Genomic DNA, 17,162 nt, shown 5'->3' on the forward strand with positions numbered 1-17,162 from the left:
TCTGTGTGCAATAATAGTGTTTAACATGATTTATGAATGTCTACCTCATCTCTGTACCCCACACATCAGTCGAGCAGTGAATTTCAAACACAGATTCAACCATAAAGACCAGGGAGGTTTTCCAATGCCTCAAAGAAGAGCACCGATTGGTAGATGGGTTAAAAAAAACTAAAAAGCAGACATTGAATATCCCTTTGAGCATGGTGAAGTTATTCATTCCAGTTTGGATGGTGTATCAATACACCCAGTCGCTACAAAGATACAGGCGTCCTTCCTAACTCAGTTACCGGAGAGGAAGGAAACCTGTCAGGGAATTCATCATGAGGCCAATGGTGACTTTAAAACAGTTATAGAGTTTAATGGCTGTGATAGGAGGAAACTGAGGATGGATCAACAACATTGTAGTTACTCCACAATACTAACCTAAATACCAGAGTTTAATGGCTGTGATAGGAGGAAACTGAGGATGGTTCAACAACATTGTAGTTACTCTACAATACTAACCTAAATACCAGAGTTTAATGGCTGTGATAGGAGGAAACTGAGGATGGATCAACAACATTGTAGTTACTCTACAATACTAACCTAAATAACAGAGTGAAAAGAAGGAAGTCTATAAAGAATAAACATTTTCCAAAACATGCATCCCTGTTTGCAACGTGGCACTAATGTAAAACGGCAAAACATGTGGCAACGAACTCTTTGTCCAAAGTGTTTGGGGAAAACACAACCCATCACTGAGTACCACTCATCATCTGGTTCCGTCTGCTTGAGACAAATTCACCTTTCGGCATGACACCAAAACCACAAGGTCAAATGGAGACACTGGAGTTGCTTCCCAAGACGACATTGACAATTTCCTGAGTTGATTTAGTTACAGTTTTAGTTTTAAGATGCGCTATGTATCGGTGAACATAATTCATTGCCCTTGACAATCAACCGTTCTCCGTCGCGGGTGATGATGGCTTCCACCGACTGGTCGAGCACCGGTTTTCCAGACGTACCGGAGTTGAAACGCCATGAGCTACTTGCTATGGGCGTCACTGCTATTAGCTTCACCACTGACATTTGGACCAGCGATGTCAGCCCCATGAGTCTGACTTGCACAGTCGGCTCGCGGAGGATTTCCTACTGAGGAAAGTCAATGTGCTGGTTGTCATACCACTGCTGCCATTTCAATGGCATTTGAGAACATGTTTGAAACATGAACACACTAGTAAGCTCTCATTCAAAACAACTGACTGGGGGAATTAGTTTATCAACTCTGTCTGCAGCAGGCCCCCTTTCTGTCTGCAGCAGGCCCCCTCTCTGTCTGCAGCAGGCCCCCTCTCTGTCTGCAGCAGGCCCCCTCTCTGTCTGCAGCAGGCCCCCTCTCTGTCTGCAGCAGGCCCCCTCTCTGTCTGCAGCAGGCCCCCTCTCTGTCTGCAGCAGGCCCCCTCTCTGTCTGCAGCAGGCCCCTTCTCTGTCTGCAGCAGGCCCCCTCTCTGTCTGCAGCAGGCCCCTTATCTGTCTGCAGCAGGCCCCCTCTCTGTCTGCAGCAGGCCACCTCTCTGTCTGCAGCAGGCCCCCTTCTGTCTGCAGCAGGCCCCCTTTCTGTCTGCAGCAGGCCCCTTCTCTGTCTGCAGCAGGCCCCCTCTCTGTCTGCAGCAGGCCCCCTCTCTGTCTGCAGCAGGCCCCCTCTCTGTCTGCAGCAGGCCCCCTCTCTGTCTGCAGCAGGCCCCCTCTCTGTCTGCAGCAGGCCCCCTCTCTGTCTGCAGCAGGCCCCCTTTCTGTCTGCAGCAGGCCCCCTTTCTGTCTGCAGCAGGCCCCCTCTCTGTCTGCAGCAGGCCCCTTCTCTGTCTGCAGCAGGCCCCCTCTCTGTCTGCAGCAGGCCCCCTCTCTGTCTGCAGCAGGCCCCCTCTCTGTCTGCAGCAGGCCCCCTCTCTGTCTGCAGCAGGCCCCCTCTCTGTCTGCAGCAGGCCCCCTCTCTGTCTGCAGCAGGCCCCCTCTCTGTCTGCAGCAGGCCCCCTCTCTGTCTGCAGCAGGCCCCCTCTCTGTCTGCAGCAGGCCCCCTCTCTGTCTGCAGCAGGCCCCTTCTCTGTCTGCAGCAGGCCCCCTCTCTGTCTGCAGCAGGCCCCCTCTCTGTCTGCAGCAGGCCCCCTTTCTGTCTGCAGCAGGCCCCCTCTCTGTCTGCAGCAGGCCCCCTCTCTGTCTGCAGCAGGCCCCCTCTCTGTCTGCAGCAGGCCCCCTCTCTGTCTGCAGCAGGCCCCCTCTCTGTCTGCAGCAGGCCCCCTCTCTGTCTGCAGCAGGCCCCCTCTCTGTCTGCAGCAGGCCCCCTCTCTGTCTGCAGCAGGCCCCCTCTCTGTCTGCAGCAGGCCCCCTCTCTGTCTTCAGCAGGCCCCCTCTCTGTCTGCAGCAGGCCCCCTCTCTGTCTGCAGCAGGCCCCTCCTCTGTCTGCAGCAGGCCCCTCTGTCTGCAGCAGGCTCCTCCTCTGTCTGCAGCAGGCCCCTCCTCTGTCTGCAGCAGGCCCCTCCTCTGTCTGCAGCAGGCCCCTCCTCTGTCTGCAGCAGGCCCCTCCTCTGTCTGCAGCAGGCCCCTCCTCTGTCTGCAGCAGGCCCCTCTGTCTGCAGCAGGCTCCTCCTCTGTCTGCAGCAGGCCCCTCCTCTGTCTGCAGCAGGCCCCCTCTCTGTCATGGCATTGAAATGTTTAAACTCAACAAAACTGACAGGGATGTAGAACAAATTCAATTTTTCAGCTCATTTTTTTGGTTCAGTGTAGAATTCATATTCTAATTCCTGATTTTAACGGCACCGATTCTGTCACATGACAGTGGAGTACACATGCCCATTCTGACTTCGCCAATGCTAAGCTAACCAGGTTGGCTAGCAGCCAGTGTGTGATGTTAGTGCTGGTATCTATGGAGTGAAGACGGCCCCTTTTCTCCGACGAGGTTCTTTACTGGTCCACATTGGCCAATGAGACAGTTGCCCTTGACAACAGTTTGCCCCAGGAAGCAAAACTGCCCACACAGGCTGTTGAACAAGCGATTCGGTGGAATTCTCTCTTTACTGTGTTGCCACCACGCTCGATGCGATGTACAGTTGAAGTCGGAAGTTTACATACACCTTTCGCCAAATACATTTCAACTCAGTTTTTCACAATTCCTGACATTTAATCCTAGTAAAAATTCCCTGTTTTAGGTCAGTTAGGATCACCACTTTATTTTAAGAATGTGAAATGTCAGAATAATAGTACAGAGAATGATTTATTTCAGCTTTTATTTCTTTCATCACATTCCCAGTGGGTCAGAAGTTTACATACACTCAATTAGCATTTGGTAGCATAGCCTTTAAATTGTTTAACTTGGGTCAAACGTTTCGGGTAGCCTTACACAAGCTTCCCACAATAAGTTTTGGCCCATTCCTCCTGACAGAGCTGGTGTAACTGAGTCAGGTTTGTAGGCCTTCTTGCTCACACACACTTTTTCAGTTCTGCCCACACATTATCTATAAGATTGAGGTCAGGGCTTTGTGATGGCCACTCCAATACCTTGACTTTGTTGTCCTTAAGCCATTTTGCCACAACTTTGGAAGTATGCTTAGGGTCATTGTCCATTTGGAAGACCCATTTGCGACCAAACTTTAACTTCCTGACTGATGCTTCAATATATCCACATAATTTTCCTGCCTCATGATGTCATCTATCTTGTGAAGTGCATCAGTCCCTCCTGCAGCAAAGCACCTCCACAACATGATGTTGCCACCCCCGTGCTTCATGGTTGGGATGGTGTTCTTCAGCTTGCAAGCCTCCCCCTTTTTCCTCCAAACATAACGATGGTCATTATGGCCAAACAGTTCTATTGTATTGACCAAAAAGAGGATTTTTGGTCAGTGTGTAACTTTTTATTTAACAAGTCAAGTCAGTTAAGAACAAATTATTATTCACAATGACGGCTGACCCCGGCCAAACCCAGACGACCCCGGCCGACCCCCGGCCAAACCCCGGCCAAACCCAGACGACCCCAGCCAAACCCAGACGACCCCAGCCAAACCCAGACGACCCCGGCCGACCCCCGGCCAAACCCAGACGACACTGGGCCAATTGTGCGCTGACTCCCAATCATGGCCGGGTGTGATACAGCCTGGATTCGAACCGGGGACTGTAGTGACACCTCTTGCACTGAGATGCCGTGTGTGTGTGTGTGTGTGTGTGTGTGTGTGTGTGTGTGTGTGTGTGGGATGATTAGAAGGCCTCTAAAACGTTTCAGTATCAGTTTTTTTGTTTGCCAAGTACAATATTAGATATCGGTATCGGCCAAAAATGTCACGTCGATGCATCACTAGTTTTCACTTAAAATCGACTTGAAAATCAATGACATGACTTGAAAATTGAACATGTCTGTCTATGATCAACAACCAACTTGACAGGGCTTGTATAATTTAAAAAAATAATAATGTGTAAATATTGTACAATCCAGGTGTGCAAAGCTCTTAGAGACGTACCCAGAAAGACTCACAGCTGTAATCACTCTTAGAGACTTACCCAGAAAGACTCACAGCTCTTAGAGACGTACCCAGAAAGACTCACAGCTCTTAGAGACTTACCCAGAAAGACTCACAGCTGTAATCACTCTTAGAGACTTACCCAGAAAGACTCACAGCTCTTAGAGACGTACCCAGAAAGACTCACAGCTGTAATCACTCTCAGAGACTTACCCAGAAAGACTCACAGCTGTAATCACTCTTAGAGACTTACCCAGAAAGACTCACAGCTGTAATCACTCTTAGAGACTTACCCAGAAAGACTCACAGCTGTAATCACTCTTAGAGACTTACCCAGAAAGACTCACAGCTGTAATCACTCTTAGAGACTTACCCAGAAAGACTCACAGCTCTTAGAGACTTACCCAGAAAGACTCACAGCTGTAATCACTCTTAGAGACTTACCCAGAAAGACTCACAGCTCTTAGAGACGTACCCAGAAAGACTCACAGCTGTAATCACTCTCAGAGACTTACCCAGAAAGACTCACAGCTGTAATCACTCTTAGAGACTTACCCAGAAAGACTCACAGCTGTAATCACTCTTAGAGACTTACCCAGAAAGACTCACAGCTGTAATCACTCTTAGAGACTTACCCAGAAAGACTCACAGCTGTAATCACTCTTAGAGACTTACCCAGAAAGACTCACAGCTGTAATCACTCTTAGATACTTACCCAGAAAGACTCACAGCTGTAATCACTCTTAGATACTTACCCAGAAAGACTCACAGCTGTAATCTCTCTTAGATACTTACCCAGAAAGACTCACAGCTGTAATCACTCTTAGATACTTACCCAGAAAGACTCACAGCTGTAATCATTCTTAGAGACTTACCCAGAAAGACTCACAGCTGTAATCACTCTTAGAGACTTACCCAGAAAGACTCACAGCTGTAATCACTCTTAGAGACTTACCCAGAAAGACTCACAGCTGTAATCACTCTTAGAGACTTACCCAGAAAGACTCACAGCTGTAATCACTCTTAGATACTTACCCAGAAAGACTCACAGCTGTAATCACTCTTAGATACTTACCCAGAAAGACTCACAGCTGTAATCACTCTTAGATACTTACCCAGAAAGACTCACAGCTGTAATCACTCTTAGAGACTTACCCAGAAAGACTCACAGCTGTAATCACTCTTAGAGACTTACCCAGAAAGACTAACAGCTGTAATCACTCTTAGATACTTACCCAGAAAGACTCACAGCTGTAATCACTCTTAGATACTTACCCAGAAAGACTCACAGCTGTAATCTCTCTTAGATACTTACCCAGAAAGACTCACAGCTGTAATCACTCTTAGAGACTTACCCAGAAAGACTCACAGCTGTAATCACTCTTAGATACTTACCCAGAAAGACTCACAGCTGTAATCACTCTTAGAGACTTACCCAGAAAGACTCACAGCTGTAATCACTCTTAGATACTTACCCAGAAAGACTCACAGCTGTAATCTCTCTTAGAGACTTAATCACTGCCAAAGGTGTATTATAACCCAAAGGTGTATTATAACCCAAAGGTGTATTATAACGTGTATTGACTTGGGTTAGGGTTAGGTGTATTATAACGTGTATTTACTTGGGTTTGAATACTTCTTTAAATTAAGTATTTCTGTATTTTAATTTCAATAAATTTGAGAAGAAAAACAAATCTAAACGTCACTTTGTCGTTGTGGGGTATTGTGTGTTGATGGTTGCTGAATTTTGGAGGGGATATAATCCATTTTGAATTCCGGCTGTAACTCAGAAATGTGGAATAAGTCAAGGGGTATGAATACTTTCTGAAGGCTCTGTATAGTATAGCCTTCAGAACAGTACCTCAGAGCTTCTCTAGGTTAGAGAGACGGTCTTTGTGTCAGAGGAACTGGAGAGGGGAGGAACTGGAGAGGGGAGGAACTGGAGAGGGGAGGAACTGGAGAGGGGAGGAACTGGAGAGGGGAGGAACTGGAGAGGGAGGAACTGGAGAGGGAAGAACTGGAGAGGGAAGAACTGGAGAGGGGAGAGGGAGGAACTGGAGAGGGGAGAGGGAAGAGGGAGGAACTGGAGAGGGAAGAGGGAGGAACTGGAGAGGGAAGAGGGAGGAACTGGAGAGGGAAGAGGGAGGAACTGGAGAGGGAAGAGGGAGGAACTGGAGAGGGAAGAGGGAGGAACTGGAGAGGGGAGAGGGAGGAACTGGAGAGGGGAGAGGGAGGAACTGGAGAGGGGAGAGGGAGGAACTGGAGAGGGGAGAGGGAGGAACTGAAGAGGGAGGAACTGGAGAGGGAGGAACTGGAGAGGGAGGAACTGGAGAGGGAAGAACTGGAGAGGGGAGAGGGAGGAACTGGAGAGGGGAGAGGGAAGAGGGAGGAACTGGAGAGGGAAGAGGGAGGAACTGGAGAGGGAAGAGGGAGGAACTAGAGAGGGAAGAGGGAGGAACTAGAGAGGGAAGAGGGAGGAACTGGAGAGGGGAGAGGGAGGAACTGGAGAGGGGAGAGGGAGGAACTGGAGAGGGGAGAGGGAGGAACTGGAGAGGGGAGAGGGAGGAACTGGAGAGGGGAGAGGGAGGAACTGGAGAGGGGAGAGGGAGGAACTGGAGAGGGAGGAACTAGGGAGGGGAGAGGGAGGAATTGGAGACATTAGTGTGTTGTGAGCTGAGTTGGGAATCAGTGACAAGACCTGGGTTCACTTACCATATCTGGAGAGACACACACACACACAGCCTTTGTTTGGAGATTGGCAAAGTGGCACAGAGTCAGCCGTGAGGTCAGACAGATTTAATGAGATTAAAGGCAGGGGGGTGTGTGTCAGGTGATCCCTTTGACTTGATGACTACAGACAGAACACTGCTGATGTCAAGACAACTATTCATTACAGGAAGCCCGGGGGTAAAAGCCCTCTCCTCTGGTAGTTTGTTACAGGAAGCCCGGGGGTAAAAGCCCTCTCCTCTGGTAGTTTGTTACAGGTACTTTGGGGGTAAAGCCCTCTCCTCTAGTAGTTCGTTACAGGAAACCCGGGGGTAAAAGCCCTCTCCTCTCGTAGTTCATTACAGGAAGCCCGGGGGTAAAGCCCTCTCCTCTGGTAGTTCGTTACAGGAAGCCCGGGGGTAAAGCCCTCTCCTCTAGTAGTTCGTTACAGGAAACCCGGGGGTAAAAGCCCTCTCCTCTGGTAGTTCATTACAGGAAGCCCGGGGGTAAAAGCCCTCTCCTCTCGTAGTTCATTACAGGAAGCCCGGGGGTAAAGCCCTCTCCTCTGGTAGTTCGTTACAGGAAGCCCGGGGGTAAAGCCCTCTCCTCTGGTAGTTCGTTACAGGAAGCCCGGGGGTAAAAGCCCTCTCCTCTCGTAGTTCATTACAGGAAGCCCGGGGGTAAAGCCCTCTCCTCTGGTAGTTCGTTACAGGAAGCCCGGGGGTAAAGCCCTCTCCTCTGGTAGTTCGTTACAGGAAGCCCGGGGGTGAAAGCCCTCTCCTCTGGTAGTTTATGTATTAGGCCTGGACTGAATATGTTCCGCTTCTATTGAAAGAGGCAGTAGTTAGAGGGAGGGCTGGATGTAGCTAGAGTGGTGTGGAGGGGGAGGTGAGGGAGGGCTGGATGTAGCTAGAGTGGTGTGGAGGGGGAGGTGAGGGAGGGCTGGATGTAGCTAGAGTGGTGTGGAGGGGGAGGTGAGGGAGGGCTGGATGTAGCTAGAGTGGTGTGGAGGGGGAGGTGAGGGAGGGCTGGATGTAGCTAGAGTGGTGTGGAGGGGGAGGTGAGGGAGGGCTGGATGTAGCTAGAGTGGTGTGGAGGGGGAGGTGAGGGAGGGCTGGATGTAGCTAGAGTGGTGTGGAGGGGGAGGTGAGGGAGGGCTGGATGTAGCTAGAGTGGTGTGGAGGGGGAGGTGAGGGAGGGCTGGATGTAGCTAGAGTGGTGTGGAGGGGGAGGTGAGGGAGGGCTGGATGTAGCTAGAGTGGTGTGGAGGGGGAGGTGAGGGAGGGCTGGATGTAGCTAGAGTGGTGTGGAGGGGGAGGTGAGGGAGGGCTGGATGTAGCTAGAGTGGTGTGGAGGGGGAGGTGAGGGAGGGCTGGATGTAGCTAGAGTGGTGTGGAGGGGGAGGGGGAGGTGAGGGAGGGGTGGGAGGGTTGGAGGGGGAGGTGAGGGAGGGGTAGAGGGGATGACAAACCAGGCCCTGTTTAAACGGGTTAATCGACTTCCTGCATTGAAGCGGCAGGCAGGCTGGCCTTAATGACGAACCTCAACGAGACAGAGCTGATGGAAGCTGACTGAATTATTCATCAGTCTAACCAGGCCTCAACCTGAAACAGCTGAACACAGTAATTAAACAGCATCGAAGGCTCAGTGACGAGAGAGGAAGAGGAGGAGGAGGAGGAGGAAGCCCTAACCACCTGAACACAGTGTTAGTAATTAAACAGAGCTTCTAAGGCACAGTGACAAGGGAGAAAGAGGAAGAGGAGGAGGAGGAAGCCCTAACCACCTGAACACGATGTTAGTAATTAGAGCTTCTAAGTGTTCAATCCTGCAGGAGGAGGAGGAGGAAGATGAGGAGAAGTAGGGGGAGGAAGAAAGGAGGAGGCGGAGGAGGAGGAAGAGGAAGGAAAAGGAGGAAGAGGAAGAAAGGAAGAGGAAGTAGGCGGAGGGTTATCTGAGGAAATCCATTCCTCTAACAGTTCCTTGATGTTATTGAGGAGGAGGGGGGGAGGAGGAGGAGTGGGAGGAGGAGGAGGAGGAACTGGCTTCATGTGGGTTGATCAGATCAGCTGGCAGCATGACACACAGACGGAACAGAAACTCCTCTCAGATTGTGTGTGCGTTCGTGTGTAAAATCCCCCTACAGAGATGGATCAAGGCGTCGCCATGACGACATGGTCAACTGGGTAGGACTTCCAACTTCATGAGTGGATCCCTCCTCCTGATTTGGCGTCGCCTCCCTCACCCTTCCTGGATGTGAAATGACAACGTGTCAGCAGCTCTAAGAGGTCTCCGGATTTTTACCGAGCACACAGGAGAACACACCGGCAGGGCTAGGATCATCTGTGGAATTTATGACGCCTCAGTTCGACCCAGGGCAAATGTTGAACACACACACACACACACACACACACGTCACACTCTGCAGTCAGACCAGGTACAGGCCAGACCGTCTGATTATTTATTACCCCGGGCAGCAGATATATGTTGGGCAGCTGATGGGAGATTCTGTGTTAGCTCTCTGAACAGCAGTGACATTAGCAGTGGGCAGAGCAGAGCCAGGGTGATTGGTGTGTCATGTCAAGAGGGAAGGGTCGTGCCGGCCTCAATCTAATGCAGAATAGACACTAAATTAAGCTTTAGATAGAAGAGCGGTTGGCTAAATGGAGCTTTAGATAGAAGAGCGGTTGGCTAAATGGACCTTTAGATAGAAGAGCGGCTGGTAAATTAACCTTTAGATAGAAGAGCGGTTGGCTAAATGGACCTTTAGATAGAAGAGCGGTTGGCTAAATGAACCTTTAGATAGAAGAGCGGTTGGCTAAATGGACCTTTAGATAGAAGAGCGGTTGGCTAAATGAACCTTTAGATAGAAGAGCGGCTGGTATATGGACCTTTAGATAGAAGAGCGGTTGGCTAAATGGACCTTTAGATAGAAGAGCGGTTGGCTAAATGGACCTTTAGATAGAAGAGCGGCTGGTATATGGACCTTTAGATAGAAGAGCGGTTAGCTAAATGGACCTTTAGATAGAAGAGCGGTTGGCTAAATGGAGCTTTAGATAGAAGAGCGGATGGTAAATTGACCTTTAGATAGAAGAGCGGTTGGCTAAATTAACCTTTAGATAGAAGAGCGGTTGGATAAAGGGAGCTTTAGATAGAAGAGCGGATGGTAAATTGACCTTTAGATAGAAGAGCGGTTGGCTAAATGGACCTTTAGATAGAAGAGCGGCTGGCTAAATGGACCTTTAGATAGAAGAGCGGTTGGCTAAATGGACCTTTAGATGGAAGAGCGGCTGGCTAAATGGACCTTTAGATGGAAGAGCGGCTGGCTAAATTAACCTTTAGATAGAAGAGTGGCTGGTTGGCTAAATGAACCTTTAGATAGAAGAGCGGCTGGTTGGCTAAATGAACCTTTAGATAGAAGAGCGGCTGGTTGGCTAAATGAACCTTTAGATAGAAGAGCGGCTGGTTGGCTAAATGAACCTTTAGATAGAAGAGCGGCTGGTTGGCTAAATGAACCTTTAGATAGAAGAGCGGCTGGTTGGCTAAATGAACCTTTAGATAGAAGAGCGGCTGGTTGGCTAAATGGACCTTTAGATAGAAGAGCGGTTGGCTAAATGAACCTTTAGATAGAAGAGCGGTTGGCTAAATGAACCTTTAGATAGAAGAGCGGTTGGTATATGGACCTTTAGATAGAAGAGCGGCTGGTTGGCTAAATGAACCTTTAGATAGAAGAGCGGTTGGCTAAATGGACCTTTAGATAGAAGAGCGGTTGGCTAAATGAACCTTTAGATAGAAGAGCGGTTGGCTAAATGAACCTTTAGATAGAAGAGCGGTTGGTATATGGACCTTTAGATAGAAGAGCGGCTGGTTGGCTAAATGAACCTTTAGATAGAAGAGCGGTTGGTATATGGACCTTTAGATAGAAGAGCGGTTGGCTAAATGAACCTTTAGATAGAAGAGCGGTTGGCTAAATGAACCTTTAGATAGAAGAGCGGTTGGTATATGGACCTTTAGATAGAAGAGCGGTTGGCTAAATGAACCTTTAGATAGAAGAGCGGTTGGCTAAATGGACCTTTAGATAGAAGAGCGGTTGGCTAAATGAACCTTTAGATAGAAGAGCGGTTGGCTAAATGAACCTTTAGATAGAAGAGCGGTTGGCTAAATGAACCTTTAGATAGAAGAGCGGTTGGCTAAATGAACCTTTAGATAGAAGAGCGGTTGGCTAAATGGACCTTTAGATAGAAGAGCGGTTGGCTAAATGAACCTTTAGATAGAAGAGCGGCTGGTATATGGACCTTTAGATAGAAGAGCGGTTGGCTAAATGGACCTTTAGATAGAAGAGCGGTTGGCTAAATGGACCTTTAGATAGAAGAGCGGCTGGTATATGGACCTTTAGATAGAAGAGCGGTTGGCTAAATGGACCTTTAGATAGAAGAGCAGTTAGCTAAATGGACCTTTAGATAGAAGAGCGGTTGGCTAAATGGAGCTTTAGATAGAAGAGCGGATGGTAAATTGACCTTTAGATAGAAGAGCGGTTGGCTAAATTAACCTTTAGATAGAAGAGCGGTTGGATAAAGGGAGCTTTAGATAGAAGAGCGGATGGTAAATTGACCTTTAGATAGAAGAGCGGTTGGCTAAATGGACCTTTAGATAGAAGAGCGGCTGGCTAAATGGACCTTTAGATAGAAGAGCGGTTGGCTAAATGGACCTTTAGATGGAAGAGCGGCTGGCTAAATGGACCTTTAGATGGAAGAGCGGCTGGCTAAATTAACCTTTAGATAGAAGAGTGGCTGGTTGGCTAAATGAACCTTTAGATAGAAGAGCGGTTGGCTAAATTAACCTTTAGATAGAAGAGTGGCTGGTTGGCTAAATGAACCTTTAGATAGAAGAGCGGCTGGTTGGCTAAATGAACCTTTAGATAGAAGAGCGGCTGGTTGGCTAAATGAACCTTTAGATAGAAGAGCGGCTGGTTGGCTAAATGAACCTTTAGATAGAAGAGCGGCTGGTTGGCTAAATGAACCTTTAGATAGAAGAGCGGCTGGTTGGCTAAATGAACCTTTAGATAGAAGAGCGGCTGGTTGGCTAAATGGACCTTTAGATAGAAGAGCGGCTGGTTGGCTAAATGGACCTTTAGATAGAAGAGCGGTTGGCTAAATGAACCTTTAGATAGAAGAGCGGTTGGTATATGGACCTTTAGATAGAAGAGCGGCTGGTTGGCTAAATGAACCTTTAGATAGAAGAGCGGTTGGCTAAATGGACCTTTAGATAGAAGAGCGGTTGGCTAAATGAACCTTTAGATAGAAGAGCGGTTGGCTAAATGAACCTTTAGATAGAAGAGCGGTTGGTATATGGACCTTTAGATAGAAGAGCGGCTGGTTGGCTAAATGAACCTTTAGATAGAAGAGCGGTTGGTATATGGACCTTTAGATAGAAGAGCGGTTGGCTAAATGAACCTTTAGATAGAAGAGCGGTTGGCTAAATGAACCTTTAGATAGAAGAGCGGTTGGTATATGGACCTTTAGATAGAAGAGCGGTTGGCTAAATGAACCTTTAGATAGAAGAGCGGTTGGCTAAATGGACCTTTAGATAGAAGAGCGGTTGGCTAAATGAACCTTTAGATAGAAGAGCGGTTGGCTAAATGAACCTTTAGATAGAAGAGCGGTTGGTATATGGACCTTTAGATAGAAGAGCGGCTGGTTGGCTAAATGAACCTTTAGATAGAAGAGCGGTTGGCTAAATGAACCTTTAGATAGAAGAGCGGTTGGTATATGGACCTTTAGATAGAAGAGCGGCTGGTTGGCTAAATGAACCTTTAGATAGAAGAGCGGTTGGCTAAATGAACCTTTAGATAGAAGAGCGGTTGGCTAAATGAACCTTTAGATAGAAGAGCGGTTGGCTAAATGAACCTTTAGATAGAAGAGCGGTTGGCTAAATGAACCTTTAGATAGAAGAGCGGCTGGTTGGCTAAATGAACCTTTAGATAGAAGAGCGGTTGGCTAAATGAACCTTTAGATAGAAGAGCGGTTGGCTAAATGAACCTTTAGATAGAAGAGCGGTTGGCTAAATGAACCTTTAGATAGAAGAGCGGTTGGCTAAATTAACCTTTAGATAGAAGAGCGGTTGGCTAAATTAACCTTTAGATAGAAGAGCGGTTGGCTAAATGAACCTTTAGATAGAAGAGCGGCTGGTTGGCTAAATGAACCTTTAGATAGAAGAGCGGCTGGTTGGCTAAATGAACCTTTAGATAGAAGAGCGGTTGGTATATGGACCTTTAGATAGAAGAGCGGCTGGTTGGCTAAATGAACCTTTAGATAGAAGAGCGGTTGGCTAAATGAACCTTTAGATAGAAGAGCGGTTGGCTAAATGAACCTTTAGATAGAAGAGCGGTTGGCTAAATGAACCTTTAGATGGAAATCTGCAATAGAAGGCAGAGAGGGCAAATACCTGGAACCACTGACCGTTATATGACACCGATATAGAACTGTAGCTAGAATAGCCTCCTTCCTCATCCCAAGTATTCATTCATCAGCTAAAGAGAGACATCACGCACCACGGTAAAAGCTGCTGATTTGTATAATGTAGTGCCTGTTTGGAGGGATGAAGCCCAGTCATCTGACAGGATCTGTCAGAAGGCCTCGGAACATCGGAACACTGGGACGGAACTCAAAAGGATACATTTCATCCTCACCAGAGCTTCAGTGTGTCGTAGTGTTCTGTTGAGAGAGAGAGAGACTCATGTCATCTTTTAGGTAGGCTCTTTAATGATGATGATGTTTAGTAGTAACGGATGAGGGACTGGGCCTTATTTAGAACGAGGGATACCTTGTAGAAAATCTGACCTCTCTGAAAATAACATGGATGGCCCTCCCTTCATTAAAATATATATTTTTTACCTGATTCTCCCTGAACGCTTGGGGGGAAAAAATAAACAAGTGACCCTTCTCTATATAAGATAAGATAGATAGATAAGCCGTTTACCCTGACTCAGACTAGAGCCTTAGATAAGCCGTTTACCCTGACTCAGACTAGAGCCTTAGATAAGCCGTTTACCCTGACTCAGACTAGAGCCTTAGATAAGCCGTTTACCCTGACTCAGACTAGAGCCTTAGATAAGCCGTTTACCCTGACTCAGACTAGAGCCTTAGATAAGCCGTTTACCCTGACTCAGACTAGAGCCTTAGATAAGCCGTTTACCCTGACTCAGACTAGAGCCTTAGATAAGCCGTTTACCCTGACTCAGACTAGAGCCTTAGATAAGCCGTTTACCCTGACTCAGACTAGAGCCTTAGATAAGCCGTTTACTCAGACTAGAGCCTTAGATAAGCCGTTTACCCTGACTCAGACTAGAGCCTTAGATAAGCCCTTTACCCTGACTCAGACTAGAGCCTTAGATAAGCCGTTTACTCAGACTAGAGCCTTAGATAAGCCCTTTACCCTGACTCAGACTAGAGCCTTAGATAAGCCCTTTACCCTGACTCAGACTAGAGCCTTAGATAAGCCGTTTACCCTGACTCAGACTAGAGCCTTAGATAAGCAGTTTACTCAGACTAGAGCCTTAGATAAGCTGTTTACTCAGACTAGAGCCTTAGATAAGCAGTTTACTCAGACTAGAGCCTTAGATAAGCCGTTTACCCTGACTCAGACGAGATCCTTAGATAAGCCCTTTACCCTGACTCAGACTAGAGCCTTAGATAAGCTGTTTAGTCAGACTAGAGCCTTAGATAAGCCCTTTACCCTGACTCAGACTAGAGCCTTAGATAAGCCGTTTACTCAGACTAGAGCCTTAGATAAGCTGTTTACTCAGACTAGAGCCTTAGATAAGCCGTTTACCCTGACTCAGACTAGAGCCTTAGATAAGCCGTTTACCCTGACTCAGACTAGAGCCTTAGATAAGCCGTTTACCCTGACTCAGACGAGAGCCTTAGATAAGCTGTTTACTCAGACTCAGACTAGAGCCTTAGATAAGCCGTTTACCCTGACTCAGACTAGAGCCTTAGATAAGCCGTTTACCCTGACTCAGACTAGAGCCTTAGATAAGCCGTTTACCCTGACTCAGACGAGAGCCTTAGATAAGCCGTTTACTCAGACTAGAGCCTTAGATAAGCCGTTTACTCAGACTAGAGCCTTAGATAAGCAGTTTACTCAGACTAGAGCCTTAGATAAGCCGTTTACCCTGACTCAGACTAGAGCCTTAGATAAGCAGTTTACCCTGACTCAGACTAGAGCCTTAGATAAGCTGTTTACCCTGACTCAGACTAGAGCCTTAGATAAGCAGTTTACCCTGACTCAGACTAGAGCCTTAGATAAGCCGTTTACCCTGACTCAGACTAGAGCCTTAGATAAGCTGTTTACCCTGACTCAGACTAGAGCCTTAGATAAGCAGTTTACCCTGACTCAGACTAGAGCCTTAGATAAGCAGTTTACTCAGACTAGAGCCTTAGATAAGCCGTTTACGCTGACTCAGACGAGAGCCTTAGATAAGCCGTTTACTCAGACTAGAGCCTTATATAAGCCGTTTACCCTGACTCAGACTAGAGCCTTAGATAAGCAGTTTACCCTGACTCAGACCAGAGCCTTAGAGCCTGTTCTTCCTTTTGTAAGCATCGTAGCCAGAAGGTTGTTGATTCGCAGCCCGCCGCGGACAAACGGTAGCAGTGAAGAGGTCTCCATTGTTGGGTTCACGCAGGGATTTTTATTACACATTATTTCATTTTAAAAAACCTTTTTATAAAACAGATTTCATGCAGTGCTGCGTCATTTCCATATGACTGGGGACGGGCAGAATGTTTTTTTTAATACTAAAACAGAGCGTGACGATGACGATTTCTACACAGGCTGTCGTTACAAAATGAGTGTAAACTTTTGAACAGTGCCCGAAGTTGACTCAACTGTAAACACGGAGGACAACAGAACCAGCTGAAGTATCTCGTCATCATTGAATTAGAGAAAAAGCCATTTTGTTTTCAAATCCAAAGTCAAATGAAATTGGATTGGTCACATACACAATGGTTAGCAGATGTTAATGCGAGTGTAGCGAAATGCGAGTGCTTCTAGTTCCCGACAGTGCAGTAATAACCAACAATTCCACAACAACTACCTAATACACACAAATCTAAAGGGGTGAATGAGAATATGTACATGTAAGTATATGGATGAGCGATGGCCGAGCGGCATAGACAAGGTGCAATAGATGGTATTGAGTACAGTATATACATATGAGATGAGTAATGTAGGGTGTGAACACATTATATTAAGTGGCATTGTTTAAAGTGACTAGTGATCCATGTATTAAAGTGGCCAATTACAGACTGGTACTCAGATCTATTAATTACAGACTGGTTCTCAGATCGGTTAATTTTTGCAGGTACTCAGATCTATTAATTACAGACAGGTACTCAGATTATTAATTAGACAGGTACTCAGATCTATTAATTACAGACAGGTACTCAGATCTATTAATTACAGACTGGTTCTCAGATCGGTTAATTACAGACTGGTACTCGGATGTGTTAATTACAGGCTGGTCCTCAGATGTGTTAATTACAGGCTGGTACACAGATCGGTTAATTACAGACTGGTCCTCAGATGTGTTAATTATAGACTGGTACTCAGATTATTAATTACAGACTGGTTCTCAGATCGGTTAATTTTTGCAGGTACTCAGATCTATTAATTACAGACAGGTACTCAGATCTATTAATTACAGACTGGTACTCAGATCTATTAATTACAGACTGGTACTCAGATCTATTAATTACAGACAGGTACTCAGATCTATTAATTACAGACAGGTACTCAGATCTATTAATTACAGACTGGTACTCAGATCTATTAATTACAGACAGGTACTCAGATCTATTAATTACAGACTGGTACTCAGATGATTAATTACAGACAGGTACTCAGATCTATTAATTACAGACTGGTACTCAGATCTATTAATTACAGACAGGTACTCAGATCTATTAATTACAGACA

The 17,162-nt window shown here is 47.0% G+C and overlaps 1 protein-coding gene across 2 annotated transcripts in view; it reads left to right on the forward strand.

Annotated features, from left to right (window-relative positions):
* tle3a (TLE family member 3, transcriptional corepressor a) overlaps positions 1-17,162 on the forward strand; it is a 129,969-nt gene that overhangs the window by 24,492 nt on the left and 88,315 nt on the right. The window lies entirely within an intron of this gene.

The sequence above is a fragment of the Oncorhynchus mykiss genome, chromosome 4 (assembly GCF_057628025.1).
Source record: "Oncorhynchus mykiss isolate SJ-2025 chromosome 4, ASM5762802v1, whole genome shotgun sequence".
Classification (NCBI taxonomy): Eukaryota; Metazoa; Chordata; class Actinopteri; order Salmoniformes; family Salmonidae; genus Oncorhynchus; species Oncorhynchus mykiss.